The sequence below is a fragment of the Protopterus annectens genome, chromosome 10.part0 (assembly GCF_019279795.1).
Source record: "Protopterus annectens isolate FY-2018-M chromosome 10.part0, PAN1.0, whole genome shotgun sequence".
NCBI classification, from domain to species: Eukaryota; Metazoa; Chordata; order Ceratodontiformes; family Protopteridae; genus Protopterus; species Protopterus annectens.
Window position 1 is genome coordinate 986257158 of NC_056744.1, and position 25295 is coordinate 986282452.

The window sequence follows — 25295 nt, forward strand, 5'->3', positions numbered from 1 at the left end:
GTGTCCCGGGCTGTGTCTTACATGAACTCCAAGAAGAGCTAAACCCAAACATAAAACTACTGTTCAATCTTAGCCTTACTACAGGATATGTACCCAAAGAGTGGCGTACAGCAACAGTGGTCCCTCTCCACAAAGGTGGTGCCTCAACGGATCCTGGAAACTATCGCCCCATAAGCCTGACTAGCTTGGTCTGCAAAGCTATGGAAAGGATCATCATGGACCTCATAAATAAAGATATTGGGGACGTACCAACACTGGATCCTACCCAGTTTGGCTTTGTTAAGGGCAGATCCTGCCTCTTAAACCTGGTCGATTTCTTTGAAACAGTCACCAAGGCCATTGACGAGGGGAAGGTGGTCCACACAGCCTACCTGGACCTCGCAAAAGCCTTCAATACAATACCCCACTCGGGCATTATAGATAAGCTCACCAGCTTAAATATAAACCCCTATGTCACTAGATGGGTTGCAAACTGGCTCAAGGACAGAATCCACATGGTTAGAATTGCTAGAGCCATGTCAGACTCCAAACCAGTTACAAGTGGCGTCCCACAAGGCTCAGTCCTGGGACCTCTCTTGTTCGGTATATATTTTTCGGCGGTACAGGCCAACACGGAATGACTGTGGCTGACCAAGTTCGCAGATGACTGCAAACTGGGCACCATAATCAACTCTCCAGCTGACACAAGCATCCTCCAAAAGGGCCTCACAGAAACAGACAACTGGTGCCAGAGCCATGGCCTCAAGCTAAACGCCAAAAAGTGTATAGTCATCCCCTCTGGCAAAAACAAAGTGCCCACAAATTACCACATAGGTGGTAATCCATTAAGTACAGAAGAAGTCATTAGGGACCTGCGGACCCAAGTTGATAGCAATCTCTCATTTGACAACCACGTGGCCAAAGTGGTTAGAAAAACATTTTATATAGCTCACCTAATCATGAAGGGATTCACATCTAGATCAGGGGAGGTCATCGTGCCTCTTTACTCATCCCTCATCAGGCCCATAATTGAGTACAATGCCCCTTTTGGGATGTACCTTACCAGACACCTGCAGAAACTGGAAAGACCCCAAAAGTACCTCACCAAGAGGATCAAAGGGCTCAAACAGATGCCATATGCTGCCCGGTTAAAGAAACTCCAGCTCTACTCAGTGGCATACCGCCTGCTCAGAGGCGATCTGTGCCTGACATATAAAGCCATGTGCAACCCGGAATTAATGGACATGCTGCACCTCAGAAAATCCAAATCCCATCGAGCTATGCGCTCGAGAGACTTGAACCTCAGCACTGAAATAAATAGGACATGCTGGAGGGACAAATTCATAACCCAGAGGCTCCCTTCACTCTGGAATAAAATCCCGGTCCAGGTTAGGCAGAGTCCCACATTGACTCTCTTCAAGAAGAATCTTGATGAGTGGATGGGAGATCATAGGTTTACCCCGGCTATCACTTCTGTGTCACTGTTAGACAGAGGCACAGTATACTAACCTCAAAAAAAGGCATAGCAAAATTAATTTAAAATGGGTGGCGAAAGCCAAACACACTCTGGCTAGGCTTATAAATGCCCTAGGGCAGATAGCCTAGTATGAACCTATGAATCTATGAAACTATGTATTTATCTATTATATACATACACAGAGAGTTATGCTTGACTAAACAGTTGATCAAAGAACTCCCAGGGTTGGGGTGTCTTCCTGGACTAAGTATATATCATCTATATACCATATATGGTACACAGTTCAGCTATATCATTGCTTCCTGCGTACTGACATTCCTTAGAGCATCTACTTAGTAAGTACAGACACTGTTGCCAATGTTAATATATATGACTCCATTTATAGTGTATTTAAATATATTAAGACCCTCACATGTTGATACTCTGTTGCAGTTATACTGGATACTTGCTGGATTCCAGGATTATGATGCCTATGCGGACTCCATATAGAGTGTGGTTGAATTCTAGTATAACACTGCAGATGCATAGACTCACAATATCATGCAGTGTGGGGTTGGCTCTTCAAAACGTCACTTCTGCTGCCTTGCTATTTCTGGGGACTTCCAGTATAACTCATCCACAGCCTATAGAATGTTCCTAGTATGTTAGATTTTAATAATATGCTAGTGAGGAAAAAGGCAGAGCAACCCTAGCTAGACCATTCAGAGAAATTACCAGTATGGAAGATGCCTCAACACCATCATTTGATGAGAATGTGTTGGAACATCCACATCCAGTAGACACACAACCACTCCTCAAACAGTATTAGGTGCAGAACCTGGAGGTGCAGGTGAGTCAGCATGTCAGCCAGACCTGTGGGCTCTGATGAACAGATTGTGGTAGTGTGGTGTCACACAGAGCCAATATAATATAAGACTTGTCAATATCAGCGTATGCTAGCCAGTGCATGATCAACCCACACTGTGCATTCCCATCTGTATCACACAGGATGGAGGGTGGAGTTGGTCACAGTCATCATTATATGCACAGGTGGCTTGGGACACAATAAAACATGGCTACTTATACACACAGTGTATGTTGGAGGAGCATGTCATTAGAAGTGGAGATGGAGTCTCAAGGTGATGGAGACTCTGTGTATGGGATAATTTCCTCTTGCAAAAGCACTGGAGTGCCACAACATGACTGATACTTTGCCATCTCTACTAGTTTGTTGCAGTATGACTTGGGGCTACCTGGTAATGAAGGCATATGACTGAGGGGCCATGACCTTGATGGAGTCTGCTTGTGAGGTATCTTGCCAATGGTGTCTAGGTGTCATGATCACCACGAATGAGGGGTGGCAGAGTACTGTATACTTCCACATGTAAGTAAGGACTGTCTATTTTGCGATGACCCCAAAATGGCCATCCGTATGTACCCTTTGCTGACCATACGTTACACTACCAATATGGCAGTTGCTGTGACAGTGGCAATCCTTAACAAGAAGATGATGATAGAAGAGGTATGTGTGACAACAGACCTCATAAGATCAATCAGTACTATGTCATGGGTTTCATGTTCTTGCTGATATCATGAAATACAACAGTTAGCTCCATGCTGTACTGAGATTCAACGGATTACGCCTAAATAATAACGCTGCACATGTGCTGATTGGTCCTGAGTACTGCCCATTTACCATGGCTCAGCTCTGGTTAGTGATGGTAATGGGTATCTGTCTGAGCAGCCACAGTGCTGGTTATAATCACAATAGATGCAATGCACTCATTTGCTGCTAGAGCTGCAGGAGGAACATTTTTAGTACTTAGAGTCATGCAGGGCTTTCCCCACTGGGGAATGTGAGAGTTCTGACAGTAATGGTTCAGGTTCATCTGTCTCAAGGTGATACCTTCATCCAGTATTGTGAGTAGATGTCTACTAAGGATAGATACAAACAGTGCCACTATCTTATCAGGCTGTGACTCAGGTGTGTCTCCTCTTCATCAACCCCTGTATGGGTGACAACATCATCTTGGTGTCCTGCCCCAGCCTTAGCAGTTGTCACCATAGTAGTGCTCTACCCTATTGAATACAGAACAGCAGATACACTGGACAGACCATGAGTACCTCAGCTAAAACTGTGTCCCCATAGAATTCACACCGAGGACATCCATGCAACATATACCATACAATTGTAAACTAACTCTCTTGACATGGCTGGATACCCAAGACTCCTATAAAAAGCATAGACAGTTTATGTGATGGTCAGCCTATAGTCCCTGTTTGCAATGCTGCTATACAAAAAGCTGAATGTGGAGTTAACCTGATTCATTATCTACCAAGATACAGGTGGTGGTCCATCTTGATACTAGTGTCCACCCCTCTGGGGCTTATCCCAGAACCATTATCTTCCTGCATGATACTCCTGGATAGTCCGTTCCTTTTAGCCAACCTCTCAGCTGCTGTAGAACATATTTTTCTCTTGGCATGATGTAACACGTTAGCAGCATGCTTATGAAACTGGTGTAACATGAAATGATGGTCCTCCACCACATTTATTGTCTTCTCATGATACTGTCAGCAGTTACGTCTATAACAGTGTTGATTTCTGAATTTACAAGCACATATTAGTAAGACATAAATGCAGGTGAATGCACAAAGAAAATATTTATTGGAAGGAGTGCTATTTTAGCTTTCATAACTATCTATCTTACTTTTCTCATCAAATCTTCAAAATCTAAATAAGATCTCCGACTAGTTTGATAAGAAAATTAAAAGTGAAAGAACTTAGAATGCAACACATTATCAATAAACAATGATGTGATCACCATTTCTAAGATATATCCAAAATGCTTGCAGAAAAAATGTTACATACATTTCATGATAAGTAAAGGATATGTCAGAGTGATACAGAGACAAGACAAGATACCTCTTATATAACTAGAAATATAATAACTGATGCCACAGATAAAATTAAAAACTCAAATGCCATGGGAACAGACAGCAGACTGAATGGTGTCCTACAGACACTCTAGGAAAACCTAACTAAATACCTGTTAGTTAAGCTAAACAAAATGATAATGAGTGGATGCTTCTATGACCTATGGCAGCAAGCTGCAGTCGGACCATTTCACACTTGGCAGGGTGAGGGTCACATCAGGCCCAAGTGTTTTTAGCATTATCAACCTGACTTATATTTGATGTAAAGGGAGAGTCATAATGGAGCTTTCCCAAAATGACTTAGCAGACATATTTCTGTTAAATGTGTAATAGTCTGCATTTGTTGAGGGTAGATTTTGGACTCCCTAATGAAATGACAGCACTTGTAATGCAGAGTGACAACAGACTGGAAAAAAAAATGTAAATCCAGGAAAACACCAAATCTCAAACATAGCACTTCTCCTTTAAACCTCCAATGTGTGGAGGAATCCTCCCCACCCCCAAACTTATACATACCAACTCCAAGATCCGGCCATCTCTGACTTGGTATATGTAAATCCGTTTTTTTTTTTCATTTCGTCTCTGTATTTATGGACTCAGTTTAGTGGGTCCCAACATTTCAAATGGTTATCCTAGATTTTGCATTATGAATTCCATTCCATTCTTTGATGAGACACAACATGATGAAGAGTTGAGAGTGTACACTACTTACTTGGCTGTGCTACAGCATTCAACACTGCATCACATAACAAAATAGCTGAGAAATTAAGCACATTAAATGTCATTCTTTATGTAACGCATTTGGTAAAACACTGACTAAGCATCACAATACAATCTGAGGTTGTTGTTACCTCTCTAGCCTGACGGGTTACAAGTGGATACTGACGGCCCTTCTTTTTGAACTCTTGTTCAGATGTTCAGATACTAAAATGGGATGTAGGCCAAGGATAATCAGGTATACTCAAGATTCCTAACTGGGTATGATACATACTTTAATAAAAATAACTAGTGAGTAACAATGACCTTTAATGTCAGTAGCTGCATCTGAGGTTTAGCAAAATGGAATAAAGAAATACTAAAAAACTAGGAACAATTATAGGCAATTTAATCTCTGAACAATGTGTATCTACCAAAAACATATTCTGTAGCTCATTTAACTCTAAATGGCATGAATTGTCTCTGCAGGGAGGTCACTGTACGCCCCTGTTCATCAACTATTCAACCCATTATTGAATCATTGTACTACTCTGTACCTCAAGTATTCAGTCAATTATTGAGTGCTATGTTTTATAGCTTTCAAATAAACCACCTAAAAAGAAAAAAAAATTGAAAAAGTACAAGGATTCCTTACTAGAAAGGTCATAGGGGCCAATATTCATTGTCATGTTTCATGCTGCATAACACACTATTGTGCTGCAACTGAAGATGCAAAGCTTAGTAGGGATTCATAGAACCATCTAGCACTAAAAAGACAACAACTAAAGAGGTGCCGGACTAAGGCTGTGCAAACAACTGTATAATGCATGCAAACAACAGATGCAGCTTAATATGTAATGAGATGCAAATGAGGGTCTGTGAAATCGGGTCATGATTCATAATTGTCAGGATCAAAGGTGCATAAGTTGTATCTGAGTATGAAGGTGAAAAGTATGCAAACATTTATGAAGTTGGTAAATATACCTGAAGTAGCAGCAGTTGTGCTGCAGGACTATTTAATGTGTATAAATGCAGCAAGCCTCTATCAAGATGTGTAAAGTGGCCACAACCAGCATGATCAGAAGTGGTACACGCTGAGGATAATATACCATCAGGCAATTAACCAACATTTGTTGGACTGATTCTATGTTGCTAGATATATTGTATGGGCAGTGCTTGATATGTGTGGGCTACAAACTAGATCTGGAGGTATGAGTAGACTTCCTATATCAGTAGACATTAAAGTATGTGTAGCTGGTACTATTCTAGCTACTGAGACTTTTCAGAAACAAACAGGGAACACCTTGAGTATATCACAGGTATCATCCCAACTTTTTGCTACATTAGGTGGGTACACCTGTTTCCATAACACTACGGGGAGACAGCTTCTACCATGTGTGACTTCTGGAAGCTCTACAGTACACATATGTGGCAATAAGACACAACCTGCTGTCCAGGAACAGCAGTATGTCAATAGGAAGGGCTGCTGTTCCATGAGCTGTCAGATAGTGTGCAATTCACAAGTGCTGATAACTAATATGTCTACCCAGCATCCTGGTGTATCCACTATTAGTCACCTGTATCATCACTTTCTGTTTAGTGGACTTCTATGAGGCTACCTAGAAGGTAAATGCAAGGATATTTGTAGCCCCCATATATCTCCAGCCACAAGCTATATTTGCCTATGTCACACCCCCCAGTATACCCACACAGTATTTTAGGTGGCATAGGATACCCACTGGAGCCCTGTTTGATGGCACCCATAAGAAATCCACACAATATGGCTGAAATGCAATACAGAACCACTGATGCACAATATGAAGGAGCTTGATCTGCTGAGAGCTTGGTTCCACTGCTTAGAGATGTTCTGCGACATTGTAGTACACCCCTGCCACTGCCTGTAAGCTATTGTAAAATGCTGCATGCCACATAACATGATTATGAGGAAGCAGACAGCCCATTCCACAGTCCCAGGGACCTGTGAACCCATAACAGAAGGCTCTGCCTCAGCCATCATAAATATATTCTCCAGCAGTGATGACAGTGATGCTGAGAGAGAGCACCCAGCACCTCTCCTCCCCAGACAGATTTGTGCACAGTATATGGCAGCACATTCAAAGCAGCAAAATCTAGTCCACATGTATGGGCCTTGACAATTACAACGTAGCACTGTGGTATCATGGAGCTTAGTATCAGTGACTCAATGGGTATCTCACTCACACTTGGTGCTGGAAGATATGAAGGCTGTGGGTTTTCTTCTCACACCAGGTACTTGGATTAATTTCCAATACTGACATGGCAGTGCAGAATAAGGGTGGTGTTGAACTCACCTCTGAGTGTGCTGTCCTTTGGATGAGTTGTTTAACTGAGGTCTCACTTGAATTTGTTGTTGGTGGCTCTGCTGGATGTAAAGTATCCCATAGCACTTACTGGAAAGAGAGCAGAGGAAGTTCCCTAATGACCTGGTCAAATTTCCTCTTGTCAGTATAAATTGCCACCTTGGTTTTCCCCTGAAAAGAGGACACTGACCTATTGGGACTAACCTAGTCAACAACAAGTGATTAAATAAAGTACAGAACACATTTATTTATACATGTAAGTATTTGATTTTTGTTTAGTGGGAAAGTCTGATTTGGCCATGCAAGACCCCTATTCAGCATAGGCCCGGGGAGAAAATCTTCAAAAAGCATATTACTTCAGAACATGTATAGCTTTTCCAAGTAGCAGTTATGTGCTTGATGTGACATCTGGACAGAGGAAGGAGGACAAGGAGACCTGGTGGCGGAATGAGGAAGTACAGGAGAGTATACAGAGAAAGAGGTTGGTGAAAAAGAAGTGGGATTGTCAGAGAGATGAAGAAAGTAGACAGGAGTATAAGGAGATGAGGTGCATGGCAAAGAGAGAGGTGGCAAAGGCTAAGGATAAGGCATATGAAGAGTTGTATGAAAGGATGGGCATGAAGGAGGGAGAAAAGGACCTGTACCAATTGGCTAGACAGAGGGACCGAGCTAGTAAAGATGTGCAACAAGTAAGGGTGATAAAGGATAATAAGGGAAACATACTCACAAGCGAGGAGAGTGTGTTGAGGAGATGGAAAGAGTACTTTGAGGGGTTGATGAATGAAGAAAATGAGAGAGAGAGAGAGAGAGAGAGAGAGACAAGGTTGGATGATGTGGGGATAGTGAATCAGGAAGTGCAACGGATTAGCAAGGAGGAAGTAAGAATAGCAATGGAGAGGATGAAGAATGGAAAGGCTGTTGGTCCAGATGACATACCTGTGGAAGCTTGGAGGTGTTTAGGAGAAATGGCAGTGGAATTTTTAACCAGATTATTTAATGAAATCTTGGAAAGTGAGAAAATGCCTAAGGAGTGGAGAAAAAGGGTTTTGGTACCGATTTTTAAGAATAAGGGTGATGTGCAGAGCTGTAGTAACTACAGAGGGATAAAATTGATCATTCACAGCATGAAATTATGGGAAAGAGTAGTAGAAGCTTGGTTAAGAAGGGAGGTGATGATTAGTGATCAGCAGTATAGTTTCATGCCAGGAAAGAGCACTACAGATGGGATGTTTGCTCCGAGAGTGTTGATGGAGAAGTACAGAGAAGGTCAGAAGGAGTTGCATTGCGTCTTTGTGGACTTAGAGAAAGCATATAACAGGGTGCCTAGGGAGGAGTTGTGGTACTGTATGAGGAAGTTGGGAGTGGCAGAGAAGTATGCAAGAATGGTACAGGATATGTACAAGGGTAGTGTGACAGCGGTGAGATCTGCAGTGGGAGTGACAGGTGCGTTTAAGGTGGAGGTGGGATTACATCAAGGATCAGCTCTGAGCCCTTTCTTATTTGCAGTGGTGATGGACAGGTTGACAGACGAGATCAGACAGGAATCCCCATGGACTATGATGTTTGCAGATGACATTGTGATATGTACTGAGAGTAGGGAACAGGTTGAGGAGACCCTGGAGAGGTGGAGATATACTCTAGAGAGGAGAGGAATGAAGGTCAGCAGGACTAAGAATATATGTGTGTGAAAGAGAGGGAGGATACAGGAATGGTGAGGATGCAGGGAGTAGAGTTGGCGAAGGTGGATGAGTTTAAATACTTGGGATCAACAGTTCAGAGTAATGGCGAGTGTGGAAGAGAGGTGAAGAAGAGAGTACAGGCAGGATGGAGTGGGTGGAGAAGAGTGTCAGAGGTGATTTGTGACAGAAGAGTGCCAGTAAGAGTGAAAGGGAAGGTCTACAAGAGGGTAGTGAGACCAGCTATTTTATATGGGTTGGAGACAGTGGCATTGACAATAAGGCAGGAGTCAGAGCTGGATGTGGCAGAGTTAAAGATGTTAAGATTTGCACTGGGTGTGACAAGGGTAGACAGGATTAGGAATAAGTATATTAGAGGGTCAGCCCAGGTTGGATGGTTTGGAGACAAAGCCAGAGAGGCGAGATTGCATTGGTTTGGACATATGCTGAGGAGGGATGCTGGGTATATTGGGAAAAGGATGCTAAGGATGAAGCTGCCAGGTAAGAGGAAAAGAGGAAGGCCTAAGATAGGGTTTATGGATGTGGTGAGAGAGAACATGCAGGTGGTTGGTTTGACAGAGCAAGATGCAGAGGACAGGAAGAAATGGAAACAGTTCATCTGCTGTGGCGACCTCTAATGGGAACAGCTGAAAGAAAAAGAAGAAAAAGAAGTTATGTAACAATAACAACATATCTAGATGAACGCATACTCAATATTTAAAATTGTGGAAATACATAAACAGTGCATACAATTCTGTTAACAAACAGTATTTTCAATTCTGATAATAAAGTAGCATTGAGTTACAACACAAAAACTCAACCGAGACTTAGTTTAAATAAGAAAACATGGCAATAGAAATAATCTTTAAAAACTGGCAATATAGAAACATCATCACTAGAGATTTTTTGAACCACATATAGTATCATATGCATTTCATTATTTGGGAGCTACTAACAGGAGTTACAGAATAGACAACCTATTTGAATGGTAGACCATTCTTGATTATGTCTAGAGTAAGTGGAACGTTTCTGGTGTTGGCTGAATTTGTGTATTAGTCAGAAGGGGAGGAGCAGTGATATAGCCAGGTATTGATTAATAAAGTTCTTAGTTAGGCTTTGAACTTGGTGGCATTCCAGCTGCCTGGGTGGAGACAGAAAACTGTTCCAGAGTCTGGCTGGCAACAACTGAAATATAGAACATTACCACAAGCACTTTGTGATTTTAGCATGCAGGCAAGGAGCTGATCTTTGGACTGGAGACATCTGGAGGAAGTGTACCACTGGAGGAGCAATCTTTTGGTTGGGCATTTGTCTGAAGAATAGAGAATTTTGTTGACAATTTTTAGCTGGTTGAATTTAAGTAAGTTTGGGGTTTCCATCCAACGTAATTTTCAAATTGTTATGCAATGGTGGGATCAATTGGGGATATTTGGTGCAAACTTTGCTATTTTGTTACAGCATTGTTCAATCAAGCGTGGTAAATGGAACTGAGTGCAAGTTTATGAAGATGGAGGAAGAATACAGAAGACTTGATAGCAAGTAGGATGATGCTGTAGGTATATGGGCTTGTACAGTAATAGTGGGTCTTACTTAATACAGGATTCTTATTTTTTGTTGTTTTTGTAGCATACTGGATGTGAGTGTTGAATATGAAACATTCATGTATAATGACTCCAAGCAGTTTGGAACTGGTCAATAACTCTGGGTGTTCTGCAAGGAAGCACCAATAAAGGAGCCTTTAGAGTTATAAAGTGACTTAAGAATGAAAAATATTGATTTTTTTTTTTGGGGGGGGTATTAATTAGTAGTTAATATTTGTCTAGACAAGTTTCACTAGAGGTATAGGGCTGTTGTGTTTTGGCTTGTAGTTCAGACATAGTATACAAAGAATTTATCTACATATTAAATAAGGGTTGCCTGGCCTGATGAGGAGTTTGATGCTATCTATGAGATACTGTTGAAGTTGTGCATGAATATGTAAGCAGGCATGTATGTATGTATGTATGTATGTATTATTTAGTTGTCTATGTTGACTGGGAAAGTCCAGTTTGGGGAAAGTCTCATTTTCAGCAAACAACAGAGGAGAAAAGCTAAAGGAGATACATTTAAGTTACACATGACGGAACAAATAATTTACAAAGATAGATTATATAGCTATTTCTTAAGACATCTATCTACAATCAGGTAATTGTTCTGTAATAAGTGTACACCAAACCTCTAGACCGACAAAGGAACCAACAACAGCAAAAGCAAGTGAAGAAGGAAAAAAGGCAAGTTGGTTCCAGCATAGCACACCTTTAATAACACGGAAAAACATGTATACATGTGATACATGTACAATTTTTATATATGTTTTATATATATATATATATATATATATATATATATAATATATGTAATAAGTTTTAGATGCTATGTATTTTTATAATAGCATTGTAATTGGGAGTTTCCATTTTTATACATTTTTTACAAGATTTCGCACACATTTTATATTTATGACTGTTTTCCTACATGGTATGAATGGGTTAATTCTGCTTGTTAACCTACATTCCCTAATGGCTGTTCAGTGCTTAAATAGCCTCACTAGTAGGTTTTTTGTTATTTTATGGTCTGATGAAGCGGAGGACATCCGTGAAAGCGCTTACCCTGCTTTTTCGTGTTATTAAAGATGTGCTGTGTTAGAACCATCTTGCCCTTTTTACTTCTTCAGTTTTGTAATGACCATATACTGTGCTAAAACATATATTTATTATGTGGTGACATTATACATAGTATTAAATTCAAAGTATCAAACATTTAGCATGCAAGCAGTTCATGTGCCACTGATTCCAGAGTGTTGGCTTGTGTCAAGTACCAGCCAAGCAATGCTAAATACTTTAAGTACCTTAAATTGGATTGTTGCACTTTTCCAAGTTATTCAGGTGCACTGCTGCTGTATTTTCAAATTATTTATTGCATTTTCTGCACATTATGATTGTTAGGTGTCATTGATTTTCACTTGAGTGTGTTACTGTTTTTGACACTGTACTCATTTTGGAAATGTGTTTATAGCTAGTTGTTTGAATTGTCGTGAGAGTGTTCACTTTGATGCTAAGTGCAGTGTGGCTTTACATTGAAGAGACTTGAGACTGCTTTTCTAGTGGCAGTAGAAGGTAGCCTGGTCCGTATGAGCTGAGAATCACACAGGGAAGATTTAAGTGAGATTGTTTCATTGGCCAAAAGAGTTTAATCTGTTTCATCATTTTTTACTTCTATTAATTGTGTGTGTTTGTGTGATGCTGCTTATTACTCAGCAGGTTTTACAGTACAATGCACAGGCACACGCACCCAGAACTGAAATGTCCACTATAAAACTACTCTTTTAATTTCCACAGTAGTTAGTTGTGCATAGAGCAGCAAGTTGGTTCACTGATAAGCACTCATTCCACGAGCTTGGTCTTAGGAAGTCTAGATAGGAATCTAGAGTAGCAACCAGTAGTTGTAAACCCTCCAATACCATCACTTTGTAGAACAAGTAATAAGGATCCATAGCCACTAACATCTGCTTCTTTGTTATCTTTGTAGCTAACTTAGTGGATATGAGCATCTTGGGGGAATACAGCAATTGCCTCATGAATTGTGGCAGCCACCTAATTCTCCTACAAACAAATATGATATGTGAAGAATTTAGTTATGCTATGTCAGTAGAGGCAATGCTCTGACACACACAAACTGTTAATTACAAACAGGTTGCAAGTAATGCACACATTATACACAGCTCACATAGTACGGACCTTAAATGTAATCTTCATAAAACACGAAGACCTCCTCGACACTGTCAGCATCCTCTGCATCACTCAACAAAATGAAACCCAACAAGACACATACTGCCACTAGTGCAAAATGGTACATACTGCCTACCTTGAGCTGGCTAAGTCATTTGATACAGTATCCGACTCAGGCATTGTAGATGAATTCATGGAATTAAGTATAAACCCCTATGTCACCCACTGAATAGCTGTGTGGCTCTCAGATACAACCCAAGAAGTTAGGATAGGGGAGTAAATTATTTTATTTATTTATTTATTTATTTTTTTTTTGGTTGACGGGAACTGACTGATACATGTCCATTTTCAGCTGAGTCCCGGGAGAAGGAGAAAATAAAAATAGGGTTAAACAGTGATATATTAAAGACATAAAGATTAAAGACATATTACATTGTATTAGAAGATAATTAATTACAATAGAAGATTACATTAGATTACATTTTCATTACATTCTGGTTAATTCACTTAGTGACTAATTACAAAATTGCCTTGAAAAAGACAAAGGTTTGGGAAGGATGTAAGAGGGTTGTGCATGGGCAGAGCCAATGTGATTTATAGTGGATTTTTAGTCTTTTTGTGGACGCTAGTGTGATGGTAAGCGTTAGCTTATTTGGAAGAATTCCATACCTTTTTGATAAATATGGAGTACAGTGAATCGCCGCCCAGGTTATGGGACTTGCAAGTTTATGATAGGTTGTTAGATGGCTTGAAGCCTAAGAGTTCCTAGCAGGGGTTAGGATGTTCTTCAGTGCCTTTGTGTTAGGTAAGCAGTTCCAAGGATTTTAAAACTTGCAGTTGGTATTCAAGTAGAAGATTCAGAAAGATGGCCAGTTCAGTTTTCAGGTTAAGTGGTGTGTTCTATAGGAAGGGCAGTGATAGGCCTAGTAATGTTGTTATAAGAGTGGAAGAAGGATTGAGACAGTTTTTGTTGTTGTGGGTTTGGGGAGGATGAGGGAGGCGTGAAGTAGAGATTGGATCTGAGTGCTTGTGGGCATTAGCTCTAGCTGCGTGGTTAGGAAGGCGAGTTTTTAACCTACCCTAGCTTTTTAGTTTAGGTTAACCATTTTAATAGTTAAAGTAAGTGTCGTTGTCAAATAAGTAGTTTATTGTCATTGATTACTCCTAATAGTTACTGGTTGTTAGAATGAGAAATAAATGAGTGTTGGATTTTGGATTGAATGGTGAAAAAGAATGTGAAAAGGTTGGGTGGAAATGGCTAGGTGGTTTTTTGGTTTTAGTTTTGGGTGATGGTCAGTTAGATGGTTTGTTACTCAGATTTCAAGCAGTGTTGGGTGGTTGTTGGGTGGTTTTCAGGATCTAGAACAATGAGAGGTCAGTCATCTGCATAGTTACAGTATTTAGAGATCAAATTTTTTTGTTCTGACTGTTCCTATAGACTGGCATGCTAGCATTGGGTGTATTATCTTTTCATATGTAAAAGCATATGGATCACTAAGATCATTGGGGAGAGTTCCAGGGTATATTTTGATATATTTTGGGGTGCTCATTAGCTGACATCCAGTTTTTGCTCTTTTATTATGTTTATTATTGGTGTGGTGGCTATATTCTATAGAATGAGAATGGAGATTTACGAAGTAGGATTGGGATTGGTGCATGCAGAGCATTGGTTCCAATCAATGTTAACATCTCCCAGAGACTATGTTTTCTATCCAGTAGTTGTGTTCTCTCCAGTTTAAAAGATGGCTTCTAAAGTTGATATAGGTAAATGGGGGAGATTTGGTAACTTAGCTTATTTAGCTTTTTTTTTTATTTAGTTGTTTTTTTAGAGCTAATATTGTCATGTTAGCAACAACCTCTAGATGTTGAGATTTTTTTTAGATAGGGACAGCTATCCACCTCCTCCTTTTTATCCTCAGCTCTCTTTTTAAGCGGTCAGCTCTGAGTATATCTGATTGTCTTGGTTGATGGTTTGCTCTTGTCTTCGGGTTTTACACATGATGTAGGGTAGATAGTTGCAAGCATGGCATGGAAGTTGTGCAGCATGGAAGTTGTGAACTTCTTGTTTAAGGACAGATGAGTAGAGAGATGTTTAGATAGTAGAAGTGCTTGGTCCGGTCGGAGGAGATTGGATCGTGGGCTGTGTTGGGATGGTAGGGCCTGGGTTGGGATGGATGTCTCCATCTATAGTGATGTTTTTGTTCTTATAGGTACCTAATTTTAACTTTGGTTAATTGTTTTTAGAATTTGTTTTGTTTTGGGTGTTTTATGGTTATGCTTTTTTGCTGTTTTCATTGAAGGTTTGTTGTTTGGGGGTTATATGGGTGGGAGGGAGGGGAAGAATTGGTGTGGTGGGGAGGGGAACTTGTGTGATGCTTGGATAGTTGAAGCCTGTTAAGGACAAGTGGAAGTAGTGGAAGTTAAGGATAGATAGGGAAATAAGATGAGTGGTGGGATAAGTGGGTAGGATATCCCTGGGGAAATAGGCAGCATGATGAGTGTACAGGGGCAGTCCTGTTTTCTAAATAATGGGTTTAATAAAAGCCTATTATATTATAGGCTTAATAGGTTAAATGGTCTGCACCTTTTTGGCATCTACTTCTATGAAGTTAAAGCCAAAGTCAAGGGCCTCTAGCTGACAATTCTGCAAATGATTAAAAACTATGTGCAGTCAGAATCCCCCAGGACATTAATACCCTCCAAGAAGAGCTGACCCAGACAAACAACTGGCATCAGGTTCACTGTCTAAAATGCAGTAACAAGAAATGCACAATAGTATCCTGTGGAAAGTTGGCTATCCCTGGAAACTACCTCATTGATGACACACCCCTAAGAGTAGCTCCAGTAGTTATGGACTTGGAGGTGCATGTAGAAAGTAACCTGACCTTTTACCATTATGTGTCCATGGTAGTAAGGAAATAATGTGGTAACCATATGAAATGCTGGGACCCTCTTTAGTGAGTTCTGAAACATGAAGATTGAATGGACGAAACAATGGACTTACATATGCAAAGTCTGAGATGATCATTTGTTGGAATATTCCCTTTTTTCTGAGATATGTCTTTCTCAGAGTTGTTATATATAATTTCAGAGGGTGTGGGGGCTTGTCCCCTCTGCAAAAATAAAGTTTTAAGGAAAAGAACAATATTCAAGATTCATTTTTCTCCCTGATTTTTGGTCTTTTTTTCCTGCAAGTTAGCAATAGGCATTTGGAGTGCTGACATTTGAAAAGGGAGAAAATCATTCTATATTGCACAGCTTATAAACATGGGTATGACATCTAGGTCCAAAGAAGTCATCATTCCACTGTATTTGGCTCGCATCACATCATTTAATACAATGTTCCCATCAGCATGTACCTGACCAGTTATCATCAACACAGGTTGCTTACAAAAAGTCTATAGGGCATAAAAATAATGTCCTGCATGGATTGCCTCAGAGCTCTATCCCTGTACTCAGTTTCCTACAGACTGTTGAGGGGTGATATATGCTTGACATAAAAGGCTTTTAAATAAATTGGATCCTGTGCTGATGGATCTTCTGCATGTCTGCAAAACAGATGGCTTCAGAATTACCCAATTTAGGTACTTAAACCTTGTTTGTGGTAGAAACAGGTGATATTGGAGAGACAGGCATGTGTCTCAGAGAATACAACGTCTCTGCAACAGGCTTCCCATCCTTGTGAAACAGAATTCTTCCCTAACCCTATTCAAGCATAATTTGTATCAGTGACTGGGGAATCAGAATTTCAGACCTGGTCTGGCACCTATGTCCCTAATGGACAGAGGCAGCCAGTAAATGCTTGACCACCAAACCGCAGCCTACATATGCCCGTTAGAATAATCTTAGGGTTACTAAATTTGGCAGCTATGTTTGGGATGCATGACTAGACCTATAAAGGTCCCTGTGGTCATTAGCCTAGTATGTTCCTATGAACATATGAACCTGTGTGACAAGCAGATATTAGAAATGACTTATAAGGCATGGGTAAGTAGGGTTACAGTATAGATGTTAGAAATAAATAAAATCGAGGTAAAGATTGTGAAACACTAGCCAGTAGGTGAATAACAGTTAAAGCTAGAAGGAGAAAGAGGCATTGCATAGCTGCCAAGTCAAGGATAGTGGGGGTAAGAATACTAGTGTACATGATGACAAAGCATGTGGTTATGAGTGAGTGGTGTAACGTATTTAAAGGAGATGGATAAAGTGGGAACCTAAAATGTAACGTGGGGATTAAGAAGGTAATTGAGTAGGAGTGACAGAATGTTAGAAAGGTTTGCTGTGTAGAAGGCAATAGTGATTATAAAGGGATAGGGATATGAGCTGACATAAGAAAATGGAGTTATGTATGTTAGGAGCATGTGTATAACCATATGTGGTTTAGGTGTTGCTTTAGTAAGAGCTGGAAGGTAGAACATTTTGTGGTCTGTTTTAGGTATGTTGGGATGTTCTATAGAAATATGTAATGCATTGTGTTGAGTTACTAGGCTACATTGTAATTACTAAGAGTTTACTGACTGAGTGAAGGAAACTATCTGTGGGATGAAAACAACAATTAACTAGATGAATACAGTGGATATAAAAAGTGTACAAATCCCTGTTAAAACGCCAGGTTTTTGTGATATAAAAAAACGAGAGCACAGTAAATCATTTCAAAAAGTTTTCCACCTTTAATGTGACCCATAACCTGTACAATTCAATTGAAAAATAAATATGTTAGAGGAAAATATAAAAAATAAAAAATGTACAATACGCTGGTTACAAAGTGTGCACACCATTAAACTAATACTTTACATAATACAGGGGTCCAGGGAAGTAAATATTGTGGGAACAAATAGCCAGGGAATTGTTATGGCTAGGCTTGTATAGGCCCCAGGGCTGATAGCCTAGTACCAGCCTATGAATCTATGAACATTGTTGTGTGTGGACACCCTTAAACTAATACTTTGTTGAAGCACCTTTTGATTTAATTACAGCATTCCATCTTCTTGGGTACACACCTACCATCAGTTAAAATGACTCTGATTAACCGCAAATAAAGTTCAGCTGTCCTAGTAGGATTTTCATGACATTTACCCAGTTGCTTGCTACAACAAAAGCCATGCTTTGCAGAGAGCTTACAAAGCATCAGAGATCTCATTGTTGAAAGGTATCAATCAGGAGAAGGGTACAAATCAATTTCAACAGCATTGGATTTACCATGGAACACAGTGACGACAGTCATCAAAAAGTGGAGAAAATATGGGACAACAGTGATATTGCAAAGAACAGGACGTTCCTCCAAAATTGATGAAAAGATAAGATGAAAACTGGTTAGGAAGGCTGCCAAGAGAACTACAACAACACTGAAGGAGCTCCAGGAATTTCTGACAAGTACTGGTTGTGTACTATATGTGACAGCAATCTCCTGTATTCTCCATATATCTGGACTATGGGGGTAGGGTTGCAAGATTGAAGCCTTTTCTTACACAGAAAAACATCCAGTCTCAGCTAAAGTTTGCAAAGCAATACAGCAAGTCTCGCAAAAGCATGTGGGAAAATGTGCCATGGTCTGATGAGACCAAGGTTGAACTTTTTGGCCACAATTCCAAAAGGTATGTTTGGCACAAAAAGAAAATTTTGCATCACCAAAAGAACACCATCCCCACAGTAAAGCATGCTGGTGGCAGTATCATGCTTTGGGGTTGCTTTTCTTTAGCTGGAACTGGGGCTTTTGACATGGTAGAGGGATTTCTGAACAGTTCCAAATACCAATCACTTTTGGCCCAAAACCTTCAGGTGTCTGCTAGAAAGCTGAAGATGAAGACAAATTTCACCTTTCAACTTGACAATGACCCCAAGCATACATCCAAATCAACAAAAGAATGGCTTCACCAGAAGAAAAAGTTTTGGAATGGCCCAGCCAGAACCCAGACCTAAATCCAATAGAAAATCTGTAGGGTGACCTAAAGAGAGCTGTGCACAAGAGATGCCCTCACATTCTGACAGATTTGGGGCACTTTTACAAGATGGAGTGGGCAAATATTGCCAAGTCAAGTTGTGCCTTGCTGATAAACTCCTACCCATGAAGACTGAATGCTGTAATTAAATCAAAAGGTGCTTCAACAAAGTATTAGTTTAAGGGTGTGCACACTTATGCAACCAGCTTATTGTACGTTTTTTTATTTTTTTTATATTTTTCCCCCTAAAAGATTTGTTTGTTTTTCAATTGAATTGTACAGGTTATAGGTCACATTAAAGGTGGGAAAAGTTTTGAAATGATTTATTGTGGTGTAACTTTTTATATCACAAAAACCTGGCATTTTAACAGGGGTGTGTACACTTTTTATATCCACTGTATGTGTATATGAGGATTGCAGATTGGGAAGATACTTTGAGGAATTTAACGGGAAGCAGTTCCATGGAGGTGATAGCTAGCTAGGCTACAAAAATGAATGTATGAACATTTTCAATAAGAAAGCATTTTCTTTTAATAAAAGTCCAATTATTTGTAGAGACTGTGTTTGCTTTTGTAAGAACACAGATCAGAATAAAATGCCAGCTTTTGAAGCTGCTCTAACAATCTTGCTGAATAACATCATTGCTACATATTGCTCTGGATTAATAATGGACTTAGTTGATACACTGTTTGATTTTATTAGTATAAGTGAAAGAAGACCCTGACAAGATTCTTTGGAGGTCTGCATTTGGATACTGATCTAGAAAAATCATTATTCATGATCTAGAACTCAGGTTATACAGATTGGATAAGGCTACCATGCAGCAGTGCAGTGACTTACTGGATGAACTTGTTGAAAGTATGGACAGCAGGAATACCTAAAGAGTACCTAGTTCATCAGCATAACATTCAGCCGGCTGAAGCTTTAACCAGATGGAAACAGTGAAAGTTTCACACCAATAAAAATACAGAAAGCATTTTTTTGTATTTATGGAAGGGGTTTGCCTCTATACATTGCGAGAGTTCAAGCTCCATGACTCCTAATTTAAATATACTAACTCCATGGACAAACAACCACAGAGACAAGTGAAAAGAAAACAGAATTATTGCCAACAGACAAAGAGAAACCACACTAGCAGCTGTGTTCTATGAAAGACTCATCAAGTTTAATCAATGAACTGATGAATTGTTTGCTAAGAACTTGTCAGATAGTAGGGTAATAATCGAAATGAGGTGCTGAGTCTCACAGTGAAGGAGAATATCCAGTTACCGTAGGGAAAGAGAAAAATGAGAGCATGAGTTTCACAGCATGTAACTTAATAGGATCATACTGGATACAATCATTTGTGTCCACAAATGCCATCAAAATGGCCAGGAAATATAACAATAAAAAAATGAGATGAGAATAGCAAGGAGTATCATCCAGGGTGACTAGGGTGTGTGGAACCAGGAATATTACAGCCTCTCAAGCCTCAACTGCTAGAATACCACTGACTCACAGCTGAGGACTTCAATGGCTGTAATTCTGACCACCCAGCTCACTAAACAGTTTCTCGAACTTGAATATGAGTAGAGCTGCAGCTGCCACATCAGTCAGATGCGATTAAGTGCTTGCTGTGGAACAGGTAAGAGGGAAACGGAAACGGAGAACCTTAAGCCTGTGGGGAATTTTATGTTAATGAAGGGGATAGGACGGTTAGGTTTAGGGATGGGAGGGGAATTTTAGGTTTAGGGTGTAATCAGGAGATTAGGGTTAGAGAGGGAAGGGAAATTTTGGCTTAAGGCAGTGAATGGAGGGGGTGGCGGGTTAGGGTTTGGATGAAGAGGGGGATTTTAAACTTTACAAACTGATCGGGAGTTTAAGTTTAGGGACTGGATGAGAGTTTTTAATATTAGAGTCAGTGTTCTGGGAGGAATACTAAGCATTTGCTGACTTTTCAGGAATCGAGTCAGTGGGAGTTAGGCTAACTATTTGAAATGTTGGGACCCAGTAGAGTGAGTCCCAAAATACAGACTGAATAGCTGAAACATTGGACTTGCATATATTAAGTATAAAATGCCATTTCTCGGAATATTCCCTTTTCTCTTCGGTATGATGATCTCAGAGTTTGTATATATACGTTTGGGGGTATGGGGGCTAGCTCCCCATAGGGTGGGGTGCATAGGGGGCTTGCCTGTACTGCAATAAGAAGTTTTAAGAAGAAGAGGGATTTTCGAGATTCACTATTCTCCTATGTTCTTGCTCTTTTTTCAGCTTTTTGGCACTTGGCATTTTAAGTGTCAACATTTCATTAGGGAACCAGGAGTTAGGACACTTGACAAAATGCACAAGTGACAGCAGAGAAGATTGTGTGATGAGCTACTGGTGAGCAGGAGCTTGCAGTAGACACTGTGGAGACCATATCTGGTATAATTGTTTCTTCAATACAAACAAAATATGTGATGTTGAAGAGGATTGGATCCTCTACTACCTGTTCTGATGCATCAGCTGAGTTATGTATTTTACAAGCAACTTAGAGACATCAAGCACCAAAGCATGTCATCAATGTGCTTGTAAGTTAGTGCAGAGGGTTAGGGCTATGTATTACTAATAATTTGCTTTCTGTAGTACAGGGATTGATTTCCTTTGCCTAGATTTGCCTTCTGTATAGCTTTGAGCAAGTCACTTAACCAGATAGTGCTCCTGGGCTGAGCCCGAAAAAAGTTCCAGGGGGTTAGTGCTCTACTCCTTTTAACAAACAAACTAAATAAATAAATATTGCTTACATTTTTATATCTAGCTCAATGTCACCTAACCTTCTAGCATATAAAAACAACCCCCTCCCCCTTATGCACTGTGTAGCCCAGCCAAAGCAACAGACTGATCACTATTTTCTAAAGGAAAGCAAAGAGAGAAATTGGATAGTTACAATGATAGTGGAAACCAAAGCAATGGATACAGTGTGTGACACGAAGGAAAGAGAGAGAGACAAAGTGTGTGTGTGTGTGTGTGTGTGTGTGTGTGTGTGTGTGTGTGTGTGTGTGTGTGTGTGTGTGTGTGTCTCTGTGTTTATGTGTGCGCACGTGTGTGTTTGTGTGTGGTGAACCATGTCTTAAAGACAATGTGGTGAGAGGGTGGAGACTCATGCTGATTTGTTCTCTTCAGTTCCTACTAGTTTTCTTTTCCTAGACTGGTAATTTTCTGTAAAGTTGTTCACATGGCACAAATGCCATAGTGTTATTCAGCCCAGAGGATAATAATGCACTGACTACATTTGTTTTTGAATTTATTTGCTGTTACCAGTTTTATTTGTTGCAATAGCCTTTATGCAACTTCATTGAACAAGATGAGCCATTCTTTAATTATGGTATTATGAAACTATCATTGATTACTTGATTTGCATGTGGCAGAAGTTTCCCAATGTATGCTGCTCAGCTGTTACATATGCAGCTGTGAGAATGGTTAATCAGGCTTGCTTTTATGTGTTTGCTCAACTCTGATAAAAGAAGTCACTGAAGTATAAAGCAGAAGTGAAAAAAATGTTTAGAAAAGAAACCACAGATTTAATGATCAATTAAATTTGCTCACATCTGGGTTCTTCTAGTCCTATGGGTTAATCTTGCTCTATCATTAATACTTGTGCGGCAACAAGTTTTAAGAAGGAAGCAAAAAAGGACTATATAGAATAGACAAATAGAAATTAAGCACTAACTGTATATATGTACAGTATATGTATAGCAAGGCTGCATAAAGTGGTTTAAAATGAGTCTGCATTATACATGAATGTGTGCTACAAGGCAACCTCTTCATATTTTTTAATTACTTTGGGTGTTCCTACATTTTATGTTAGTGTAGAGATTGAAGTTATTATACTAATAATTTGATTCTTAAGTTTATTCACAACAGAGTGGCTTGGCTGAATAATCTAATCTCTTATACAACATCAGCCTACAAAAACAGGACTTTAGTGATTCAGATGGCCATCTGTATTGCTAGAGATATAAAAGCCCTTAAATATTAAATGCAAAACATATGCACATATTTTCATATTAATAGGCAACACTTCAGTCCTTTTCATGAGCAGTAATTTATTACTATATACCTAGGTCTAGGTGTTTGTAAAGATAGTTAAAATAAGACCACTACAAGGAGAAAAAAAAACCTTGAGTTTTAACCCCCCAAAAATGTTCATGTGAATATGTTTGTCTGTGTGATGGTGTATGGGTGTTAGAGCCTACCCTTCAGAACCACTACACGTGTGCTAACCATCATCTAAACCCTAACTCTAACTACAACATAAACTCTAATGTTAAACTACAACATAAACTCTAATGTTAAACGTAACCCTATCCCTGAGCCTAACACTAAACAAGACATACACATCTTCCACTTGCTGCATCCCTTCCCCTATCCCTAACCCTAACACTATGGAAATATGTATTTTCAAGTTACTTAGTCTTAGGATGTTTGTGTTTATGTTGCAGAGGTATCTGCTATGTAATATATGAGAAGAAAAAACTCAAGGTAAGTAAAGGATACACGCCTCTAACAACTGCAATGTGGCAAAAGTTAAGAAAAGTCAACATGCTTTGAGGCTGTTCCTGTGACCATGGAAATTTGTACCACTCCCATATCCCCCTGCTACTCTTTTATTCTGTTTCTAAAATTTCGAAGTACCCAGAGAAAAGGCATATTTCCCAACCCCAGGATTGTCTGATCTCACACAACTGTCAATCACCTGATTTGTTGACCAATATGTGCCAATAAAAGAGAAATACATTTTAGTTTAAAATTGAGTTTGAGTAGCTAACCCAACTATATATATATATATATATATATATATATATATATATATATATATATATATATATATATATATATATATATATATATATATATATTGTACACACACACACACACACACACACACACACACACACACACACACACACACACACACACACACACACACACGTATGTATATGAGTGTGTGCTGCAGAAAATGCTGAATATACAAGATTTCAAACTCAACAGTTTCTGAATCTGTATAGTCAGATAGATTTGTGAGAATAATATAATGCATATATTTATTGGGTAGATCTAGTATAGAGAGGTGAGTACTATTGCTGGTATGGGAATCAATGCTAGTTTCTCAGAGTGCTCCAGCAGTGATTTCTTTCTTCTGGTAGATTTTTCCCCTTCTTATGCTTGTGTGGTCATTGGGGGACTAGCCCCATACAGGGGTGTGCAAAGTGCTTGCACTCTACCAAAAACACATTTGTATATATAATTGATTTGGTTTGTATTGTGTGTAGTACTGGAAACCATAGGCTGTTTTTTTTTTTTTTTTGCATTGAATGTCGGTGTATATTATTGTCAATAATTAGTGCATTCAGTGAAGAGTGGTGTTTTTGTGGTTTATATTTTTTAATTCAAGATCTGCTGACATAATTTTATATGGTTATGTATGCACAGATCTATGTCAAAACAACAAATTACCATAATGTCAAGTTGCAATATGGCGAGACGGAAACGAAGAAAGTTTACATTCTGCACATTCTCTACATTTTGCATTCAGATAGTCATAAGTTTTCCCCTGGTAAGTAAACAATCGTCCAACAAATCTTAAAAAAAAAAAAAAAAAAAACAAGTGGGAGCTTTGCCCCCAACTCCCCCTCAACTAAATATATCAACTTCGAAATTGCACTACAGTGGAGAAAAGGACAAAGTTTACCACAGTGACCAACTGACCCCTTTCACTGTGAAAACTTCTGATGATCTGGATATTCCTGAATGTAAACTTTCATCATTTCCATATCGTCATTTTGCAACTCGAAGTTTTGGCTTTTCCAGAATTTGAAGTATATCTGTATGCACATATATGTGTCTATATCTATATCTAATCTCTCTCTCAATCTATCTATGTATGTGTATACAGACACTTGTATTTGCTAAGTGGGGTACAGCACTGATCAAAGTTTGCCATTTGCAGTCTCAGAATTGATTAAGGAATTGATTCATACTTGTTCCTTCTTTTTGCATAGGGGCTGTGATCCATATATTTTAGAAAGAGCTTTGAATCGCCTGTTTGGGGTAAAACAATGTTTAAGTAATGGAGAACAATATGAGAATAATGATAGAACAGGGAAGCAAATTGGGAATAATGCCCAGGAAATAGATAACAAGATATATCTATGAGATTATTAAATCGTTTTGGAATTATTTATTGAAAAATAAAATTTTGAAGTATATTTTACCCCCACAACCTACTTTGTCACTTAGAAGGGGTCGGAGTATAAAAGATATGTTAGTCCATAGCTCTTTCATAGTCCCTGAGGAAGATATTTACGTGCAACCTATATGTATAGGTATATCTGTTTGTGGTAATTGTTCTGTTTGCAAGTATATAGTTCCATATTTTTAGCCAGATAAATGGTGTTGAATATGTGTCTAGACAACCTTTCACGTGTTCTAGTGAAGCGGTTATTTATGCACATAGATGTTCTTGCAGTCTTTTTTATATTGGAGAA